We start from the raw sequence: 20,081 nt of genomic DNA, 5'->3' as shown, positions 1-20,081 counted from the left end.
GAGTGATTTACTCCCAATTATGTGGTCAATTTTAGAGTAGGTGTGATGTGGTGCTGAGAAGAATGTATATTCTGTGGCTTTGGGGTGGAGAGTTCTGTAAATGTGTATTAGGTTTCTTTGGTCCAGGTCTGAGTTCAAGTCCTGGATATCCTTGTTAATTTTCTGTCTGGTTGATCTGTCTAATGTTGACAATGGGGTGTTAAAGTCTCCCACTATTATTGTGTGGGAGTCTAAGTCTCTTTGTAAGTCATTAAGAACTTGCCTTATGTATCTGGGTGCTCCTGTATTGGGTGCATATATATTTAGGATCGTTAGCTCTTCTTGTTGCATTGATCCTTTTACCATTATGTAATGTCCCTCTTTGTCTCTTATGATCTTTGTTGCTTTAAGGTCTAATTTAACAGAGATGAGAATTGCAACTCCTGCTTTTTTTTGGTCTCCATTTGCTTGGTAAATCTTCCTCCATCCCTTTATTTTGAGCCTTTGTGTATCCTTGCATGTGAGATGGGTTTCCTGGATACAGCACACCGATGGGTTTTGTCTTTTTATCCAATTTGCCAGTCTGTGTCTTTTGATTGGGGCATTTAGTCCATTTACATTTAGGGTTAATATTGTTATGTGTGAATTTGATACTGCCATTTTGGTGCTAGCTGGGTGTTTTGCCCTTTAGTTGAGCTGGTACTTGTTGTTCCTTTATTTGTGTAGAGCCTCTTTCAGGAGCTCTTGTAGAGCTGGCCTGGTGGTGACGAAATCTCTGAGTACTTGCATGTTCCCAAAGGATTTTATTTTTCCTTCACTTATGAAGCTTAGTTTGGCTGGATAGGAGATTCTGGGTTGAAAGTTCTTTTCTTTAAGGATGTTGAATATTGGCCCCCATTCTCTTCTGGCTTGTAGTGTTTCTGCTGTGAGTCTGATGGGCTTCCCTTTATGGGTAACCCGACCTTTCTCTCTGGCTGCCCTTAGTATTTTCTCCTTCATTTCGACCCTGGTGAATCTGACGATTATGTGCCTTGGGGTTGCTCTTCTTGACGAATATCTTTGTGGTGTTCTCTGTATTTCCTGGACTTGAATGTTTGCCTGCCTTGCTAGATTGGGGAAGTTTTTCTGGATAATATCCTGAAGAGTATTTTCCAGCTTGGATTCATTCTCTTCGTTGCATTCGGGTACGCCTATCAAACGTAGATTCGGTCTTTTCACATAGTCCCACATTTCTTGGAGACTTTGTTCATTCCTTTTTACCCTTTTTTCTCCAGTCTTGCCTTCCCGTTTTATTTCATTGAGTTGATCTTCGACCTCTGATATCCTTTCTTCTGCTTGGTCCATTCGGCTGTTGATACTTGTGCATGCTTCACAAAGTTCTCGTGTTGCGTGTTTCAGCTCCATCAATTCACTTATATTCCTTTCTATTTTGTCCATTCTTTTTAGCACTTCGCCAAATCTTTTTTCAAGGTTCTTAATTTCTTTGCATTTGGTTAGAATATGTTCTTTAAGTTCACAGAAGTTTCTTACTACCCACCTTCTGAAGTCTGATTCTGTCATTTCATCACACTCGTTCTCCATCCAACCTTGTTCCCTTGCTGGTGAGGAGTTGTGATCCCTTTTAGGAGGAGAGGTGCTCTGGTTTCGGGTGTTTTCATCCTTTTTGCGCTGGTTTCTTCCCATCTTTAAGGATTTATCCACCTGTCGACTTTGTAGTTGCTGGCTTTCAGATTGGGTCTCAAATCTTTCAGATTGACGTTCTGTTTGTTGATGATGAGGTTATTTCTGTTTCTTGGTTTTCCTTCTGACAGTCTGGCCCCCCTGCTGTAGGTCTACTGAGGTTCACTCCAGGCCCTGCTTGCCTGGGGTTCACCTGCAGCAGCTGCTGAACAGCAAGTGTTGTTACCAGTTTTCTTCTTCTGCTGTCTTTGTCCCAGAAGGATACCCGCCTAGTGTCAATCTGATCTCTCTTTTATGAGGTGTCTTTTTGGATATATAGGGGTCAGGGAGCTGCTTGAGGAGACAGTCTCTTCTTTATAGGAGCTCAAATGGTGAGCTGCGAGCTCTGTTGTTGTTCATTCAGAGCTGCTAGGCAGGTACTTTTAGGTCTGCTGCAGCAGAACTCATAAACTGCTTTTTGTTCCCAGGTGCTCTGTCCCAGGGATTTAGGGCTTTATTTATGAGTTTCCGTTATGCTGCCGCCTTCTTTTTTTTTTTTTTTTCCCTTCAGACCTGCCCAGCCCAGCAAGGAGGCAGCCTAGTCACTGTCGGCCTATAGCAGCTTTGCTGAGCTGCTGTGGGCTCCGCCCCGCTGCCAAGTGAACTTCCCTGCAGTCCTGTTTATATGGGTGTATTTAGAACTGCTTTGGCGATGGTGGCCCGCCTCTGTTGGGGCGAAGTCTCTGCTGTGGCGGGTTGCCTTGGCAATGGCGGGCTGCCTCAGCAATGGCGGGTTGCCTTGGCAACGGCGGGCTGCCTCGGTAATGGCGGACGCCCCTCCCCCACAGAGCTGGACCCTCCCAGGTTCAGCTATGCTTGCTGTGAAACTCTCAATCCAGAGTTTCTGGTTGCTGTTCTTTTGTGGGGGTGGGGCCAGCCGAGCCTGATCGCCTGGCTCCCTGCCTCAGAGCCTTTTTTAAGTTGGTGTTCCAGTCGCCTGTTGAAGAGGCGCCGGGGTCTGTTTGTTTTCCCCTGCGGCCACTCACTGCGCTGGCTTAAACAGCGGCACTGAGGTTTGTGGCGCTTTTTTTTCTTTTTTTTTGCCCTGGAATCTACTGTCCTGGTTCTCTGCTCTGTCCCCTTTTTGAACCAGTGTATGGGCGACTTCCCGTGGCTCCAATCGCCAGCCTAAAGGGCCCCCGGACCAGTGTATTTTGTACCGAGAACCGCGGCTCCGGGGCGCCGACAAAGCAGCCGCGCGGGGCAAAGCAGAGGCGCTGGCCGGCACAGCCGTGCTGGCCGAAACAGCTGCGCTGGCGACCATGGAGCACCTCTGCCCGGGAGTTTCCTAGTCTGTGGGCAATAAAAACGTGTCGTCCACTCACCGTCTGCGCTTTCACTGGGAGCTGCAATCCTGAGCTGTTCCTAAATGGCCATCTTCCTCAGGGGATCAGGTTGGGCATTTTAACGGGCTTTAAAACAGTGGCACATGGAAGGTATTCAACAATATTTGTTGAATGAATGAATGAATGCATTTCAATACATTAACTTCTAATATCTCAGTGCTACTTTTATCGTTGTTTCAAGTTTTTTGCTGATAGCTGCCCTAATAATGTTGCTGGCAGAATAAAGAACAAATCTGATGAATTTGATCAAAATAACCTAGTCATAAACTTGGATAATTAAAGCCAAAATTTCTTTTTTATTAAATTGGAAATTATTTGCCTCTTAATCCAAGAAGGGCCTCATCCATTATTGATTCTTATTTACATCATCCACTGATTCCTAAAATGCTGACTTGACCTCCAGTAAAAATACCTTATCCCCTTCCCTTTGTAAACCAGAGAATAAACAAATTTAGAGACTTTTCAAAGAAGGAAAATAGAAGACAGGTTAGAGTTGTGCTCATTGTTTAGTTGAAGCAATATAAGTTACATTGTAAAAGGTTAATGTAGAATGATCTTCAAAACTGAGACCATGGTATCACAAAAGTCAATTGAACCACTTTGCCAGAGGTTATTTCCAGTCATTTCAATCAGTTTGCCAGAGGTTATTTCCAGTCATTTCAATCAGTATTTCTAAATTTCAGTCATGCCGCTATCACTTTCAAGCTATAGCAAATAAGTTGTCCAGACCTGCATATTTTAACTTGACCAAGCTAGAACAAAAGCACTTTCTATTATTGCCCAGGTGCCTATATATTTGGGAAATGTGAAGAATTTAGGCGACTAGGTGAATCTATAAAATGAAGAACGTTTTATAAGCAAAGATGCACGTACCTGGGATTTAGTAAGATTCTGCCACTTTTTATCTGTAAAACATGTGATAATGAAACTTAACCTCTGTGAGCCTTTGTTTCATCATCCATAAAATGCCCATCATGATACATACCTTCCTTGTAGAGTTTTGTGATGGTTAGGTGACTAATGAACATAAAGCCTGTTGGCAAACAACTTGGCAAATGGTGACACTCAGTACGCAATAACTGTCATTGTTAGTGACAGGAAGCTTTTTTTTTAAGATGGTATTATTTCTCAAAATATTCAGATAAATGAAGCAAAATTGGTTTTGACAATTTAAATGTTGTTATAATGACCACCATCTTCTGCTTTCCTTTTACTGCCTAGAAACAATTGTTAAGAAATATAGTTATAAGCTGAGGACCCAGACCTCCCCAGTCTGATGTTACAATCACAACCTCACTAGGCCACTTTGTATCAGGAACAAGCTATCGGTTGGGAAAATGAAAGGGGTTCCTGCTATTATTTCTTGACCAAAGATATTAGCACCATCCTGCAGATATTTTCAAATTCACTTTCTCATCATTCTAGCCACGGGGATAATGTGGATTGTTTCACTGAAAGAAAACCACAGGGCTTTACCCTGCTGTGAGTACTTATGTTTTTTAGACTTTATGGGAATATGTATAGTCATGGAGTTTAAATCTCCCTTGAGTCATTTCTTTGTCTGCCTTGGCATACTCTGTGCTGGTATTTTCCAGCTGCATACTAATGAGCTGAGTGATGAGGGAAGAAGCTTGCCCAGGGAAGACATAATAGCTTGACTCCACAGCTATGTGATACTAACATCTGAATCAATTACCTCTGGTTAATAAGTCCTTCCCTTCTTGCGTGACTAAGTTTTGACACTAAACATACGCCTACATTTAATCAAATCCCCCTTTTTAAGAAGTGCAATCATTCTTTTGCTTTAAAAAAGCATTTCAAGTTATTTTGCTGCTCAAATATAAATGAAACTGAAAAAAGCTTTATCCAGATTTTAATTTTCTAGTATCCCCCCAAAAATGTGTATATCCTAGAATAACACAATTCTGATTTAGTTATATAAACCTAGCTGTTTTACATAAACCATGTGCAAGTTTGAAAGAACAAGGCTTGCAGGATAGCTCAGAGTCTGGAGAACAGGGGTTATTTTGTTTATTTCTTTGTTTGTTTTGAGACAGATCTTGCTTTTGCTCAGTCATCCAGGCTGGAGTGCAGTGGTGTGATCATGGCTCACTGGAACCTTGACCTTCCTGGCTCAAGTTACCCTCCTGCCTCAGCCTCCTGAGTAGCTGGGACTACAGGCATGCACCACCACATCTGGCTTCGTTTTGAATTTTTTTAATGGACAGGGGTCTCACTGTGTTGCCCAGGCTGGTCTCAAACTCCTGGGCTCAAGTGACCCTTCCATCTTGGCCTCCCAAAGTTCTGGTGTTACAGGCATGAGTCACCTACTTAGCCAGGAACACAGGTTAGAAGTCAATTTGTCAAGGGTAAAATTGAGTAAAATAAAGTCAAGGGTCAACTTTATTTTACTCAAATCACTTTCTCTATAAACATATTAATACTAAAAGAGCAAACTTGAGAGATTTTAAGACTATAAAACAAGATTCTATTTTGTTTTCTAAATGCTAGAAAAACATACCACAAATAGAGACCCAGAAGATAGTCCATCTGTAAAACCTAATGATATAGTGCATTTTTTCCAACTAATTGTATGTGTCCCTCTGTATTAATCAGCTTTCTTTTGGCCTTAAAACACAGAACCAAATTCTCAGAGTCTCACATTAGTAAAAGTTTATATTAAAGTATGGGTAACTCATAAGCTCAAAATTAAACCATAGGCATTTATTTTGTATTCATAATTTGTTCTGTTTTTTAAATAAAAGTCTACTGTTTTTGTTTCTTTCCAACGGTAATAATTTCTTAAATGCTTTATAAGAACTATTAAAAAGAATAAGTTGTTTCATTGAGAAGTACCTTGACCATTTCATCTATGATCCAAGACTATCATACTTCACTATATTTCCAGTGTTTGAGCACTAATCTTGATTCCATTAATGAATAAGTTGACATTTTTTATTTCTAAGAGTTGGTATTTTCAGCTCTCCACATATCTGTATCTATCATTTGTACAGGCATAACTTGGATATATGGTGAGTTAGCTTCCAGACCACTGCAGAAAAACAAATATAGCAAATGTAGGAAGTCACACAAAGTTTTTGGTTTCCCAGTGCATATAAAAGTTATATTTACACTATACTACAGTGTTATTACATGTGCTGTATGTGCATTGTATCTTGAAATTTTACAAACTTTAAAAAATACTTTATTGCTAAAAATGCACTCATCTGAGCCTTCAGCAAGTGGTAATCTTTTTGGTGGTTGTGGATCTTGTCTCAATGTTGATGACTGTTGACTGATAAGGGTGATGGTTGCTAAAAGTTGGGGTAGCTGGGGGAATTTCTTAAAATAAGACAACAATGAATTTTGCCACATTGATTGACTCTTTCTTTAATAAAAGATTTCTCTGTAGGTGATGCTGTTTGATAGCATTTTACCCACAGTAGAACTTCTTTCAAATTTATAGTCACCCCTCTCCAAACTTGTAGCTGCCTTATCAACTAAGTTTATGTAATATTATAAATCCTTTGTTCTCATTTCAACAATATTCACAGCATCTTTACCAGGAGTAGATTCTTTCTCAAGAAATCACTTTCTTTGCTCATCTATAAGAAGCACTTCTTCATTTGTTCAACTTTAGTCATGAGATTGCAGCATCTTCAGGCTCCACCTCTAATTCTAGTTCTCTTGCTATTTCTACCACATCTGCAATGACTTCCTCCACTGAAGTCTTGAACCCCTCAAAATCATCCATGAAGGTTGGAATCAACTTTTTCTAAACTCCTGTTAACATTGATATTTTGTCCTTCTCCCATGAATCATGAGTGTTCTTTATGGCACCTGGAATGGTGAATATTTTCCAGAAGATTTTCAATTTTCTTTGCCCAGATCCATCAGAGAAATCACTATTTATGGCAGCTGCAACCTTACAAAATATATTTATTAAATAAGACTTGAAAGTCAAAATTACTCCTTGATCCATGTGCTGCAGAATAGATGTTGCATTAGCAGGCATGAAAGCATTATTAATCTCCTTATACATCTCCATCAGAGCTCTTGGGTGATCAAATGAATTGTCAGTGAGCAGTAATATTTTGAAAGGAATCTCTTTTTTTCCAGAGCAGTAGATCTCAACAGCGGGCTTAAAATACTCAGTAAATCATTCTGTAAACAGAAATGCTATCATCTTTCTGTTTACAGAGCACAGACAATAGATTTAGCATAATTCTTAAGGGCTGTAGGATTTTTGGAATAGTCAATGAGCATTGGCTTCAACTTAAAGTCATCAGCTGCATTGGCCTCTCACAAGAGAGTCAGCTTGTCCTTTGAAGCTTTGAAATCAGGCATTCTCAACTTCTCCCCTCTAACTATGAAAGTCTTAGATGGCATCTTCTGGCATCTTCTTCCTATATAAGTCTGTTTCATCTCCATTGAAACTCTATTGTTTAGTGTATCTACCTTCACTAATGGTCTTAGCAAGATCTTCTAGATAACTTGCTGCAGCTTCTACAACAGCAGTTGCTGCCTCACCTTGCACTTTTATGTTATGGAGAGGGCTCCTTTCTTTAAACGTCATGTACCAACCTATGGTAACTTGCCACTTTTCTTCTGCAGCCTCCTCACCTCTGAGCTTTCAGAGAATTGAAGACAGTTGGGGCCGTGCTCTGGATTAGGCTTTGGCTTAAGGAAGCACTGTGGCTGGTTTAATCTGTCTAGACCACTCAAACTTTCTCCATATTAGCAATAAGTCTGCTTTGCTTTCTTATCACTGGTGTGTTCCCTGAAGTGTCACTTTTAATTTCATTTAAGAACTTTTCCTTTGCATTCATAACTTGGCTGTTTGGCATAAGAATCCCAGCTTTCAACCTAACTCAGCTTTCAACATGCCTTCCTCATGAAGCTTAATCATTTCTAGTTTTTGATTTAAAGTGAGAGACATGAGACTCTTCCTTTCACTTAAACATTTAGAGGCCATTGTAGGGTTATTAATTGCTCTTAATTTCAATGTTATTTTATCTCAGGGAATAGGGAGTCCAGAGGAGGGGGAGAGAGACAAGGAGTGGTGGTACAGTCAGAACATACATAACATTGATTGATTAAGTTTGCCATCTATATGGGTGTAGTTTATGGTACCCCAAAACAATTACAATAGTAACATCAAAGATCACTTATCACAAATCACCATTATAGATATAATATTAATGAAGAAGCTTGAAATATGAGAATTACCAAAATGCAACACAGAGACACGAAGTGAGCACATGTTGTTGTAAAAATGATGGCAACAGACTTGCTTGACACAGGGTTGTCAACTTCAATTTGTATAATATGTAATATCTACAAAGTACAATAAAGTGAAGTGCAATAAAGCGAGGTGTGTCTATATATGTTTTGGTTGACATATACATAACTGGATGAATAATTGATCATTTCTTTGGTTCATGTACCACAGATTGATTTTGTAGCTACATTATTGCACTTCAAAGTAACTTCGGGAAATAATTTTACTGAAGAAACATGTTTCAGAGTCTAATTACATCTCTTATCTGCTTCTAGATATGCTTTATTTTTCCTTAGCCCACATTATACACATAAGTCAGTAACAAGGTAAAACTACCTTTAGGTTTTGAAACCTTTTGTGTGGGCTTGAATTTCAAGCAGAAATTAAAGTGTGGGGACATAATCATTGAACCATTGAAAGAGTGGGTTTTCCCCCTCCTCCTTGACAAATATAGGTAATACTTTACCAGGGACAAAAAAAATGCAGCAAAATTCAGTGGGGAATACATTTACATAATGCATCTTTTAACAAGGAACTGAATGAGGACATACGTGACAATGCTAGCATGATGTTCTCTCCCTCCTGTCAATTATCCTGGAGTCACCCTGCAGTTTAAGCTTTAGGTCAATAAAATGAATTTCAAAGCAAAAGTCTTCAGCACCATGGAGGAATTAACTCTGTGGGGTTGCTTCAAAAAAAAGCAGTGAATTTTCTATTGCATTTACCCAATGCAATAATATTTTTTTCAATATTTGCCCTTTATCAGAAGGGCATTTTATCCACATTTAATTCCATTTCTTAAGCAGAATTCATTTCTAGAAACAAATGCTTCTTTTTTAAATATAATAAAAACTGGGAACTTAAATTGCAATTTTGAAAGTTAAGTATATATAATGAATCCTTATCAAATGTTTTCAAGTAACTGTTTTGGGTTGAACATCCCAATATTTTGTATATTTATTTCCAATTTTCTATGTCATGCAATATGCTATCTTCCCACACTGAAAGAAATGAAGTTAATTTTCCACAGATAGGAATCAGGGTTTAAACTGACTCTTCAATCATTGAGAATAATCTGAAAGCATCTTGTTATCTTTCTTCAACAAATTCATTTTTTAAATCATACAAAAAATGTGCAAACCAATCACTTGTAGTTTTTGTTCATTTACAGTAGGGTCAGCAAAATTTTTCTTAACTTTTTTATTTTAGGCCAGGCACGGTAGCTATTTGAGAACAGTCTTTATGTATTTGTGAAGAAACTGTGAAGGGAATACAGAAAGTTTCTATATACTGGGTACCCAGTTTCCCCTATTATTAATATATTATCTTACTATGGTACATTTATTACAATTTTGAACCAATATTAATACATTATTATAAACTGAAGTTCATAGTTCATTCAGTTTTTATAACTTTTTTAGTTTTTATTTATTTTTATTTTTCATAGAGACAGTGTCTCACTTTGTTGCCCATACTAGTCTTGAACTCCCGGGCTCAAGTGATCCTCCCATCTCAGCCTCCCAAAGTGCTGGGATTATAGGTGTGAATCACTGTGCCTAGACTCATTTCATTTTTTTTGTTGTTTGTATCTATTGTTTCTTTTTGGCTCCAGGATCCCATTCAGAATACCACATGACATTTAGTTGGCATGTCTCTTTAGGATTCTCTTATTTGTGACAGTTTCTCACATTCCCATATTTTTTATGACCTTGAGGATATTGAAAATTACTGACCTGTATATTGTCCCTTAATTTGAATTTGTTTAATGTTTTCTTATGATTTGACTGGGGTTGCAAGTTTGGGGGAGGAAGATGACAGAGGTAAAGTGCCACTTTCACCATATCATATCATGAGTCTATACTATTAATATGACTCACTGTTAATGTTGATTATTTATTACATGGCTAAGGCAGTGTTTGTTAGGTTTACCCACTCTAAAGTTACTCTTTTTTCCCTATTTCTATAATGTGATTTTTGGAAGGAAGTCAATATTTGCAGCCCACACTTATGGAGTAGGAGTTATGCTACATAAATTGAGGGCAGAATATCTACGTAAATTATTTGGAATTCTTCTCCACCTAGTTACTTTTCTTTGTCTCTTCTCCACTTATACTCCATTATTTATATCAGTATGGACTCATGGATGTTTATATTATATTTTGGGTTAATGATCTAATACTACTTTATTATTATTTGTTCAAACTGTTCCAGTCTTGGCCTTTGGAAGCTCTTTCAGTAGGCTCCTATATCGCTTTGATATATTCAATTCTTGTGGGTGGCTTTTGTTTTCTTGAATGCTTGCTTTATTTCTGGAACTACAAGATGCTCCAGTCTCATAATATTTACTTCCTAGCCCAGTCCTAGCTCGAATCAGCCATTTCTCCAAGGAGCTCTGGTTCCTTTTATTGGAGAATGTTTTAGAAACCAAGAGCTGGATGTTAGTGCTACTGAGGTATCATTGCTTGTATGCCCTCATAGCTGGCAGAGTAAGGAAATAGATGTGTGTATCCTAATCTGGAATTATACACATATCTATAACTTGTATATGTAATCATGTATATCTGTATAATCGTAACATGAGTTTATACTGATGCTTTCAGCTCTAATCTATTACCATGAAAATTGTTCTAGCCTCCTCTCCTTACCTATATGAAAACTCCCACTCCAACAGTAAGAAATCTGGTTCCCATCATCTGCCATCTATGTACATAATTTCTTCATTTCCAGTATATATATACTGGTATCAAGATTCTTAAACTGTGTCTCCATGAGAAAAAAAATCATCAGCTACATTAAAATGAGTATGTACAATATATTTTGCCATTAGTCTTACAGATTCTGCTATTTTCAGTTACTTAGGTCACCACCTTTTTCTCCTACCCTCTTCAATAAGGCTGTTTCATACATTTATAACATAATTAAATTGTTGTGTCACAATAGACATTCTATCCTGGGATTCTTCCACTCTTACGTGATTTTTTTTTAATTTGGATACTTTAAGGCTTATTTTGTGCTGTAAATGTCTATGGTTTTGATAAATGCGTAGTGTCACATATCTGCTGTTATGTCATATGGAACAGTTTCACTTCCCTAAAAAGTCTCCTGTGCTTCATCTTTTCAAATCTAATCCTAGAAACCAATGAACAGTTTGCTATCTCTATAGTTTTGCCTTTTTCAGAATGTCATATAGTTGAAATCATACAGGATTAGAATCAGATTGGCTTCTTACACATATAATACACATGTAAGGTCTAAAGTCTTTCCATGGTTTGATAGCTCATATGCTTTTATTACAGGATAATATTCCATTATATGGATGTACTACAGTTTCTTTATCCATTCACCTATTGAATATCCTGATTGCTTCCAAATTTTTGGCAAGCTGCTATAAACCTTTCCGTGCCCGTTTTTTGTGCAGATGCAAGTTTTCAAATTGGGTAAATATCTAGAAGCACATTGATGGATCACAGGATAAGACTATGTTTAGCCTTGTAAAACACTGTCTTCAAAAATTACTAACATTTTTCATCCATGATTGAGAGGTCCTGTTCCAATTAACCCTAATTTATCAACCTTTTTCTTTTACAGATTGGACTTTTGATGTTGTATCTAAAAACTTCTCACCAAACTCAAGATCACCTAAATTTTATCCTCTGTTTTCTTCTAGAAGTCTTATAACCTTCTGTTTTATATTAAAATCTATGATTCACTGTTATTTAATTGTTGTGGAAGATAATAGGTCTGCAGCAAGGTTCTTTTTTTTAGCACCATTTGTTGAAAAGACTGTCCTTTCTCCACTGAACTGTCTTTGGTCCTTTGTCAAACATCAGTTGACTACATTTGTGGATCTGCTTCTGGGGTGTCTGTTCTATTCAACTGATCTACATGTTTATTATTTTGTCAATACCATGTTGTCTTGATCACTGCAAATTGAAAATAAGTCTTGAAATTGGGTAATACGAGTCCTCCAAGTTCTTCATATTCTTTAGTATTGTATTGACTCTTCTTTTTTGTATTTTTATGTAAACTTTAGAATCAAATTGTCAGTATCTACAAAATAGTTTGCTGGGATTTTGATGGGGATTGCATTGAATCCATAGATCACTTCGAGAAGAATTAACATCTTAACACTATTAGGTCTTCTAATCCATAAACATGGAATAGCTCTCCATTTATTTAAATTATTATTTCTTTCAGTAGTTTTATAGTTTTCTCCATATAGATCTTGTACAATTTTTAGATGTACACTAATTTCATTTTTTCCTGCTGCTATTAGAAATGACATTTTTAAAAACTTTCAAATTCCAGTTGTTCATTGCCCTCACAGAGAAAAGCAATTTACTTCTAAATATTAACCTTGTGCCCTGCAACCTTGATATTTACTAACTTTTAGGTCTAGGAATTCTGTTTTGTTTTATTTAGGACTTTCTACACAGATGATTGTGTCATCTGTAAACAAAGACAGCTTTATTTCTTACATTCCAATCTGTATATCATTTATTTGATTTTTTTTTCTTTTTGGTCTTTTAAAACTAATCAGGACTTCCAGTATGTTGGAGAGACAAAGAGAGGACATCCTTCCTTTGTTCTCAATCTTAGAGAAAAATCATCCAGTTTATCACCATTAAGTATGATGTTAGCGGTACGTTTTGGGGGGAGTTCTTTACCAAGTTGAGGAAGTTTCCTCATATTTCTAGTTTGCTGAGAGTTTTTATCATGATTGGGAGTTGGATTTTATCAGGTATTTTTTCTGTATCAATTGATATAATCATCTCATTTTTCTCCCTTAGCCTATTGATGTGATGTGTTACATTGATTGATTTTTTTTTACTATTGAATCACCTTCACACAGCTAAAATAAATTTCACTCAGTTATAGTGTTAAATTCTTTTTATACATTGCATAAGATTATTCTGAGGATTTTGAATCAGCATTCATAAGGAATATTGGTCTCTGTAGTCTTCCTTTCTTGTCATGTCTTTGTTTTGGGAATTAGGGCAGTGCTAGACTCATAGAATGAGTAAGGAAGTGTTTCCTCCTCTGCTTATATTTTCTGGAAGAGACTGTGGAAAACCAGTATCATTTCTTCCTTAGATATATGATAGAATTCACAAGTGAATGCAACTGGGCCTAATGCTTTCTTTTTTAGAGGGATACTAACTATTGATTCAATTTTGTAAAAAGATATATGGCTACTAAGACGATATATTTCTTTTTGTGAAAATCTTGGTAGTTTGTGTCTCTCAATGAATTGATTGATTGTATCTAAGTAATCAAGTTTGTGGTCATAGTATTATTCACAGTATTCCTTTATTATTCCCTTCATCTTTTGTTTTGTTTTGTTTTGTTTTGTTTTGTTTTGTTTTTTGAGAAGGTGTCTCTCTCTGTTTTCACCCAGGCTGGAGTGCAGTGGTACCATCTTGGCACATTGTAACCTCTGCCACCCGGGTTTAAGCAGTTCTCCTGCCTCAGCTTCCTGAGTAGCTGGGACTATAGTTGTGGGCCACCTCACCCAGCTAATTTTTTATTTTTAGTAGAAATGAGGTTTCACCATATTGGCCAGGCTGGTCTCGAACTCATGATCTCAAGTGATCCACCCACCTTGGCCTCCCAAAGTGCTGAGATTACAGGAGTGAGCCACCACACCCAGCCTCCTTTATTATTTCTTTCATGTCCATAGTATCAGTAATGGTTACTCTTCATTCATTTATAACATTGACAGTTTATTGGATTTCTCACTTTTTTTCTTGGTTAACCTAGAGAGATTTATCAACATTTTCATCTTTTCAAAGGATTAGCTTTTGGTTTCCTTCATATTCTTTATTGTTTGCCTGTTTTTCAATTTAAGTGATTTCTGCTCTAATTTTTACTATTTCTTTTCTTCTGCTTGCTTCTCACCTAAATTGCTCTTCTTTCTCTAATTTCTTAAAATGAAAGCTTACTTAAATTGTTGATTTTAAATATTCATTTTTCAAATATATTCAATTGATGCCATAAATTTCTCTCTAAGCACTGCTTTTGTCCCACAAATTTTGATAAGTTGTATTTGCATTTTTTAGTTCAAAGTAGTTTTCAATTTCTCTCAAGTCTTCTTTTACCTATGTAGTACTGAGGCATATCTTGTTTAGTTTCTTGACAGTTGAGGATTTTCCAGCTATCTTTTTGTTATTGATTTCTAGTTCAATTCATGGTCTATATAATGTAACCTAGAATATGATCTCTATTTAAAGTTTGTTAATGTGTGCTTTATGGTCTCAAATGTCATCTATTTTGGTGAGTGTTCCATGTGAGCTTTAGAAAAATATGTGTTCTGCTGTTGTTGAGAGGAGTATTTTATAAATATCAATTAGATCAAGTTGATCGATCACGTTCTTTACATTAACCTATCCTTACTCATTTTCTACCTGCTTGACTTAGCAATTACTGAAATGGGAAAGTGTTGAAGTCTCCAACTATAAATTGGATTTTTCTATTTCTTTTTTAGTTTTTGCCTCATGTATTTCGACAGTCACTCGTTAGATGCACATATGTTTAGTATTGTTATATCTTCAGGGAGAATTTACTCCCTCATCATTAGGTAGTGCTTCGTTTTACTCCTGATAATTATTTATACTGAAGTTGGCTTTATCTGAAATTAATGTAGCCACTACAGCTTACTAAAATTAGTGTTAGCATGATATATCTTTTTCCATCCCATTATTTTTAATCTATCTGTGTCTACATTTAAAGTGAGGTTCTTGCAGACAACATATAGTTGAGTCTTTTAAAAAATGTCTGTTTTGACAATTTCTTTTAATTTATGTATTTATATCATTTCCATGATATATCAATGCTATATCATTGCATGATAAAGTAATTATTGATATGGTTAGATTAATATCTATCATGTTTGTAACTGCCCTCTATTGATTACATTTGTGTTTCTGTTTCTTTTTTGCCCCTCTGTTATTCTTCCTTCCCTGGTTGTAAGAGAGCATGAGAAGAAAGATACAACAGAGCAGAAGAAATATTTCAAGTAATAAAGTGAAGATAAAATTCCATTATATCTACAGTCATATCAATTATACTTATTATGATTTATTAGTGGTCACTGTAGAGTTTTATATATATATGTGTGTGTGTGAATATATATATTATAGATATAATTAATATGAATCCACTTTCATAAAACACTATACTGCTTCAAGTGTAGTACAGGTATGTTACAATTGAGCATTTCCAATTCTTCCCTCCCATATCCTATAACATTGCAGACATTGCTGTCATTTAGTTCACTTGTATATGTGCTTTAATCACCTAACACATTGCTACTATTACATTAAACAGTTATATTTCAATTCAATAAAGACTAAGAAAAATAAAATATTTTATTTTGCTTTTATCTTTTCCTTCTCCGACTCTCTTCCTTTCCTTACAAATGCCCAAGATTCTGATCTCTATCATTTTCCTCCTCCCTGGTGAACTTCTTTTAACATTTCTTACAAGACAGGTCTGCTGGTGATGAACTCTCTGAATTATTGTCTAAGAAAGTCTTTCTCTTTTACTTTTGAAGGATAATTTTGCTGGATTTAAATACTAGATTGGTGTTCTTTCCTTTATCATTTTAAATATTTTACTCTTTTCTCGATTGCACAGTTTATGCCAAGAAGTATGTTATAATTCTCTTCTTTGTTTCCTCTATAAATAAGGTTTATTTTCCCTTTGTTTTATTTTTAAAAATTTTTCTTTGGTTTTCTACAGTTTGAATGGGATATAATGAGGTAATATTTTTGGTATTCATCCTGCTTGCTGTTCTCAGAGCTCTCTGGATCCCTGGTTTTGTTTTTGCCATTAATTTTGGAAAGTTCTTGGCCTTGTTACTGGAAATATTTCTTCTTCTCTGTTCTGTCTTGTCATTTTAGTTCCTCACAATTCTTGAATAATCTTTTTTTTTTATTTTTTTTCTCTTTGAGTTTCCATTTAGGAAGATTCTATTGACTTATCTTCAAGCTCATTGATTCTCAGCCATGTCAAAGAAAGACTTTCTTTATTCCTAGTGCAGTCCTCTTTCTTTTTTTTATTTCTATAATTTTCCATTTATTCTTTCTTAGAGTTTCCAGCTCTTTGCTTATGTTACCCACGTTTTTGCATGTTGTCTACATTTTTCATTAAAACACTCCATATATTAATTCTACTTATTTTAAATCCCCTGTCTGATAATTCCAACACCTATGTCATATCTGGATGTGGTTCTAATGTTTGCTTATATTCTTCAGATCATTTTTTCTTGCTTTTTAGAATGCCTTCTAATTTTTTATTAAATGTTGCATATAATCTATTGGATAATAGAAGCTGAGGGAAATCAGTCCTTAGTTCAATGTTTTCTGTTAATCTGGCTGGGAGTTGGGCTGTGCTTAACGTTTGCTGCAGATGTATGTGCCAGAGGATTCAAAATCCTCTCGTGTCCTTGTTTTTGTCTCTACTGTTGACTTTGGGCTTCCCTACATACTCCTTCTCAAAGTGAGTCTGTGCCTTACAGCTCTTTGAGCTGTGACCCACTGTTGTTACACTGAATTCCTGTTGTGAATGGTGATAAGGGGTGAGAAAAGGGAAGCATTCTATTTCCTTATGATTAAATTTTAGTTTTTACTGAACCTATGTCCCTAGGTTGTGACTTTCAAAAGTATTTCTTAACTTACTTGTCTTGGGTGAGAAAGGAAGGCTAGAGGTAGCTGGAGTGGGAGAATGACCTTCCCCTCTTTGGGACAGGGCTCTGGTACAGTCTTTTCTCTTGCAGAATAAACCTTCATTTTAAAGAACACTCTAGGCATATTTCATTAAGTGTACTCTTCCTCTTTGCCTGCTAGGGCCTCAAGGGCATCTTTCTCAGCTCTTTACACCGGTAGAGTTTCTGGAAGTAAAATTGGTGAAAATGTGGGGGTCCCTTAATCTTACTGTCATGCTAGTTCACACTAAGTCTCCAGCAATTAGTCAGGATTACCATTTAACTGTATCTACTACCAGTTAATGGCCCAGCAGCTTCTGCTCCAGGTGAAGAAATCTCGACTATGGTATAGTTTGAAGTCAGGTAAGATGATGCCTCCAGCTTTGTTTTTTTTTATTTTGTTTTGTTTTGTTTGCTTAGGATTGTCATGGCTATGTAGGCTCTCTTTTGGTTCCAAATGAAGTTTAAGGTGGTTTTTTCCAATTCTGTGAAGAAAGTCACTGACTTCAAACTATCCTACAAGGCTACAGTAATCAAAACAGCATGGTACTGGTACCAAAACAGAGATAGAAAACAATGGAACAGAACAGAGGCCTCATAAGTAATACCACACATCTATAACCATCTGATCTTTGACAAACCTGACAAAACAAGCAGTTGGGAAAGGATTCCTTATTTATTAAATGGTATTGGGAAAACTGGCTAGCCATATGCAGAAAGCTGAAACTGGATTCATTCCTTACATCTTATACAAACATTATCCCAGATGGATTAAAGATTTAAACATAACACCTAACACCATAAAAACCCTAGAAGAAAACCTAGGCTATACCATTCAGAATATAGGCATAGGCAAGGACTTCATGACTAAAACACCAAAAGCAATGGCAACACAAGCCAAAATAGACATATGGGATCTAATTAAACTTAAGAGCTTCTGCACAGCAAAAGAAACAATCATTAGAGTGAACTGACAACCAACAGAATGGGATAAAAATTTTACAACCTACCCATCTGAAAAGGGCTAATATCCAGAATCTACAAAGTACTTAAACAAATTTACAAGAAAAAAACAAACAATCCCATCAAAAAGTGGACAAAGGATATGAACAGACGCTTTTCAAAAAAAGACATTTATGCAGCTAACAAACATGAAAACAAGCTCTTCATCACTGGTCATTAGAGAAATGCAAATTGAAACCACATTGAGATACCATCTCATGCCAGTTAGAATGGCGATAATTAAAAAATCTGGAGACAATAGATGCTGGAGAGGTTGTGGAGAAATAGGAACACTTTTACACTGTTGGTGGGAGTATAAATTAGTTCAACCATTGTGGAAGTCAGTGTGGTGATTCCTCAAGGGCCTAGAAATATAAATTCCATTTGACCCAGCAATCCTATGACTGAGTATATACCCAAAGGATTATAAAACATTGTGTTATAAAGACGCGTGCAAACTATGTTTATTGTGGCACTGTTTACAATAGCAAAGACTTGGAACCAACCCAAATGCCCATCAATAATAGACTGGATAAAGAAAATGTGCCACATATATACCATAGAATGCTATGCAGCCATACAAATGGATGAGTTCATGTCCTTTGCAGGGACATGAATGAAGCTGGAAACCATAATTCTCAGCAAACTGACACAAGAACAGAAAACCAAACACCACATGTTTTCACTCATAAGTAGATGTTGAACAATGAGAACACTGGACACAGGGAGGGGAACATCACACACCTGGCCTGTCAGGGATGGGGGGCTGGGGGAGGGATAGCAGAGGGTGGGGGTATTGGGGAGGGATAACATTAGGAGATATACCTAACATAGATGATGGGAGTTGGAAGCAGCAAACTCCCATAGCACGTGTATACCTCTGTAACAAACCTGCACGTTGTGCACATGTACCCCAGAACTTAAAGTATAATAATAATGAAAAAGAACAAAAAAGAAAAATCTTGACTGTGACTATTTCCATTCACCTGTCTCTCCAGATGTTGAAATGGTAGTTTGCACTCTGACCTCAGTTATCTGATGGATTCATGAAAAATTGTTGACTTTCAGTATATCAGCTAAAAGGACAGGAGTTGTAAGGACAGGCATGACAACTTCCAAAGTATTTTTTTTTTATTATACTTTAAGTTCCGGGGTACATGTACAGAACATGCAGATTTATATACATGTGCCATGGTGGTTTGCTGCATCCATCACCCAGTCATCTATACTAGACATTTCTCCTAATGCTATCCCTCCCCTAGCCCCCCACCCTCCGACAGGCTCCAATGTGTGATGTTCCCCTCCCTGTGTCCATGTGTTCACATTGTTCAACTCCCACTTATGAGTGAGAGCATGTGGTGTTTGGCTTTCTGTTCCTGTGTTACTCTGCTGAGAATGATGGTTCCCAGCTTTATCCATTTTAGATCTGAAACTAGAATTCTTCACAAAGTTTTTCTGTAAATGGCTGTATAGTAAGTATTTTCAGATTTGTATTCAGAGACATACAGTCTATTTTTCCACTGCTCAACTTTGTTGTAGTGTCAAAGCAACCAGAGATAATATGTAAATAAATGACTGTGGTGGTGATGTTCCAATAGAACTTTATTGACAAAAAGAAGGAATTGGATAGATTTGGCCTGCAAGGCATAGTTTGCTGACCTCTGGTTTAAAGCATAGATGAAAAATCCTGAAAGCTAAAAATCAGTTGAGTCTAATTTGTTTAATGGATCAATAAGTGAATGAATCTGTCTGCATGTTAAAATGTCTTGAAGAGATTTGATGATGAGACAAATATGCTTCTCTCTAAAAACTATCAAATAAGAAAGTTTCAATCACTGTATACACTTCTGCTGTTACAACCTTAGCCACAAGATTTACTATATGTACCCAATCTCAAATGAAAAAGAAAAAGTCGCTTCATTTTCTTTTGAAATTACATTTATTCTCTACTTTGGCAAAGAATAATATTTGGGTCTAAATAATACAAAGCAAACAATAAGCTATTTCTCTTCATTACAATTCAAAAATGATTGTTTTCCAATGCCTGAAG

General features: G+C 36.6%; 1 long non-coding RNA gene across 1 annotated transcript in view; it reads left to right on the top strand.

The window, feature by feature from the left end:
• LOC116556761 overlaps positions 1–6,958 on the top strand; it is a 20,516-nt gene extending 13,558 nt beyond the window's left edge. Inside the window, exon 3 of the long non-coding RNA XR_004271149.1 lies at positions 6,699–6,958. This is a non-coding gene — a long non-coding RNA (uncharacterized LOC116556761). The remainder of the gene's footprint in view (positions 1–6,698) is intronic.
• Positions 6,959–20,081: the final 13,123 nt, after the last annotated feature.

The sequence above is a fragment of the Sapajus apella genome, unplaced genomic scaffold (genome assembly GCF_009761245.1).
Source record: "Sapajus apella isolate SASKATOON/1434 unplaced genomic scaffold, GSC_monkey_1.0 scaffold17, whole genome shotgun sequence".
Lineage (NCBI taxonomy): Eukaryota > Metazoa > Chordata > Mammalia > Primates > Cebidae > Sapajus > Sapajus apella.
The sequence above is the reverse complement of the archived record's forward strand: the minus strand, read 5'-3'. Positions and strand labels throughout refer to the sequence as shown.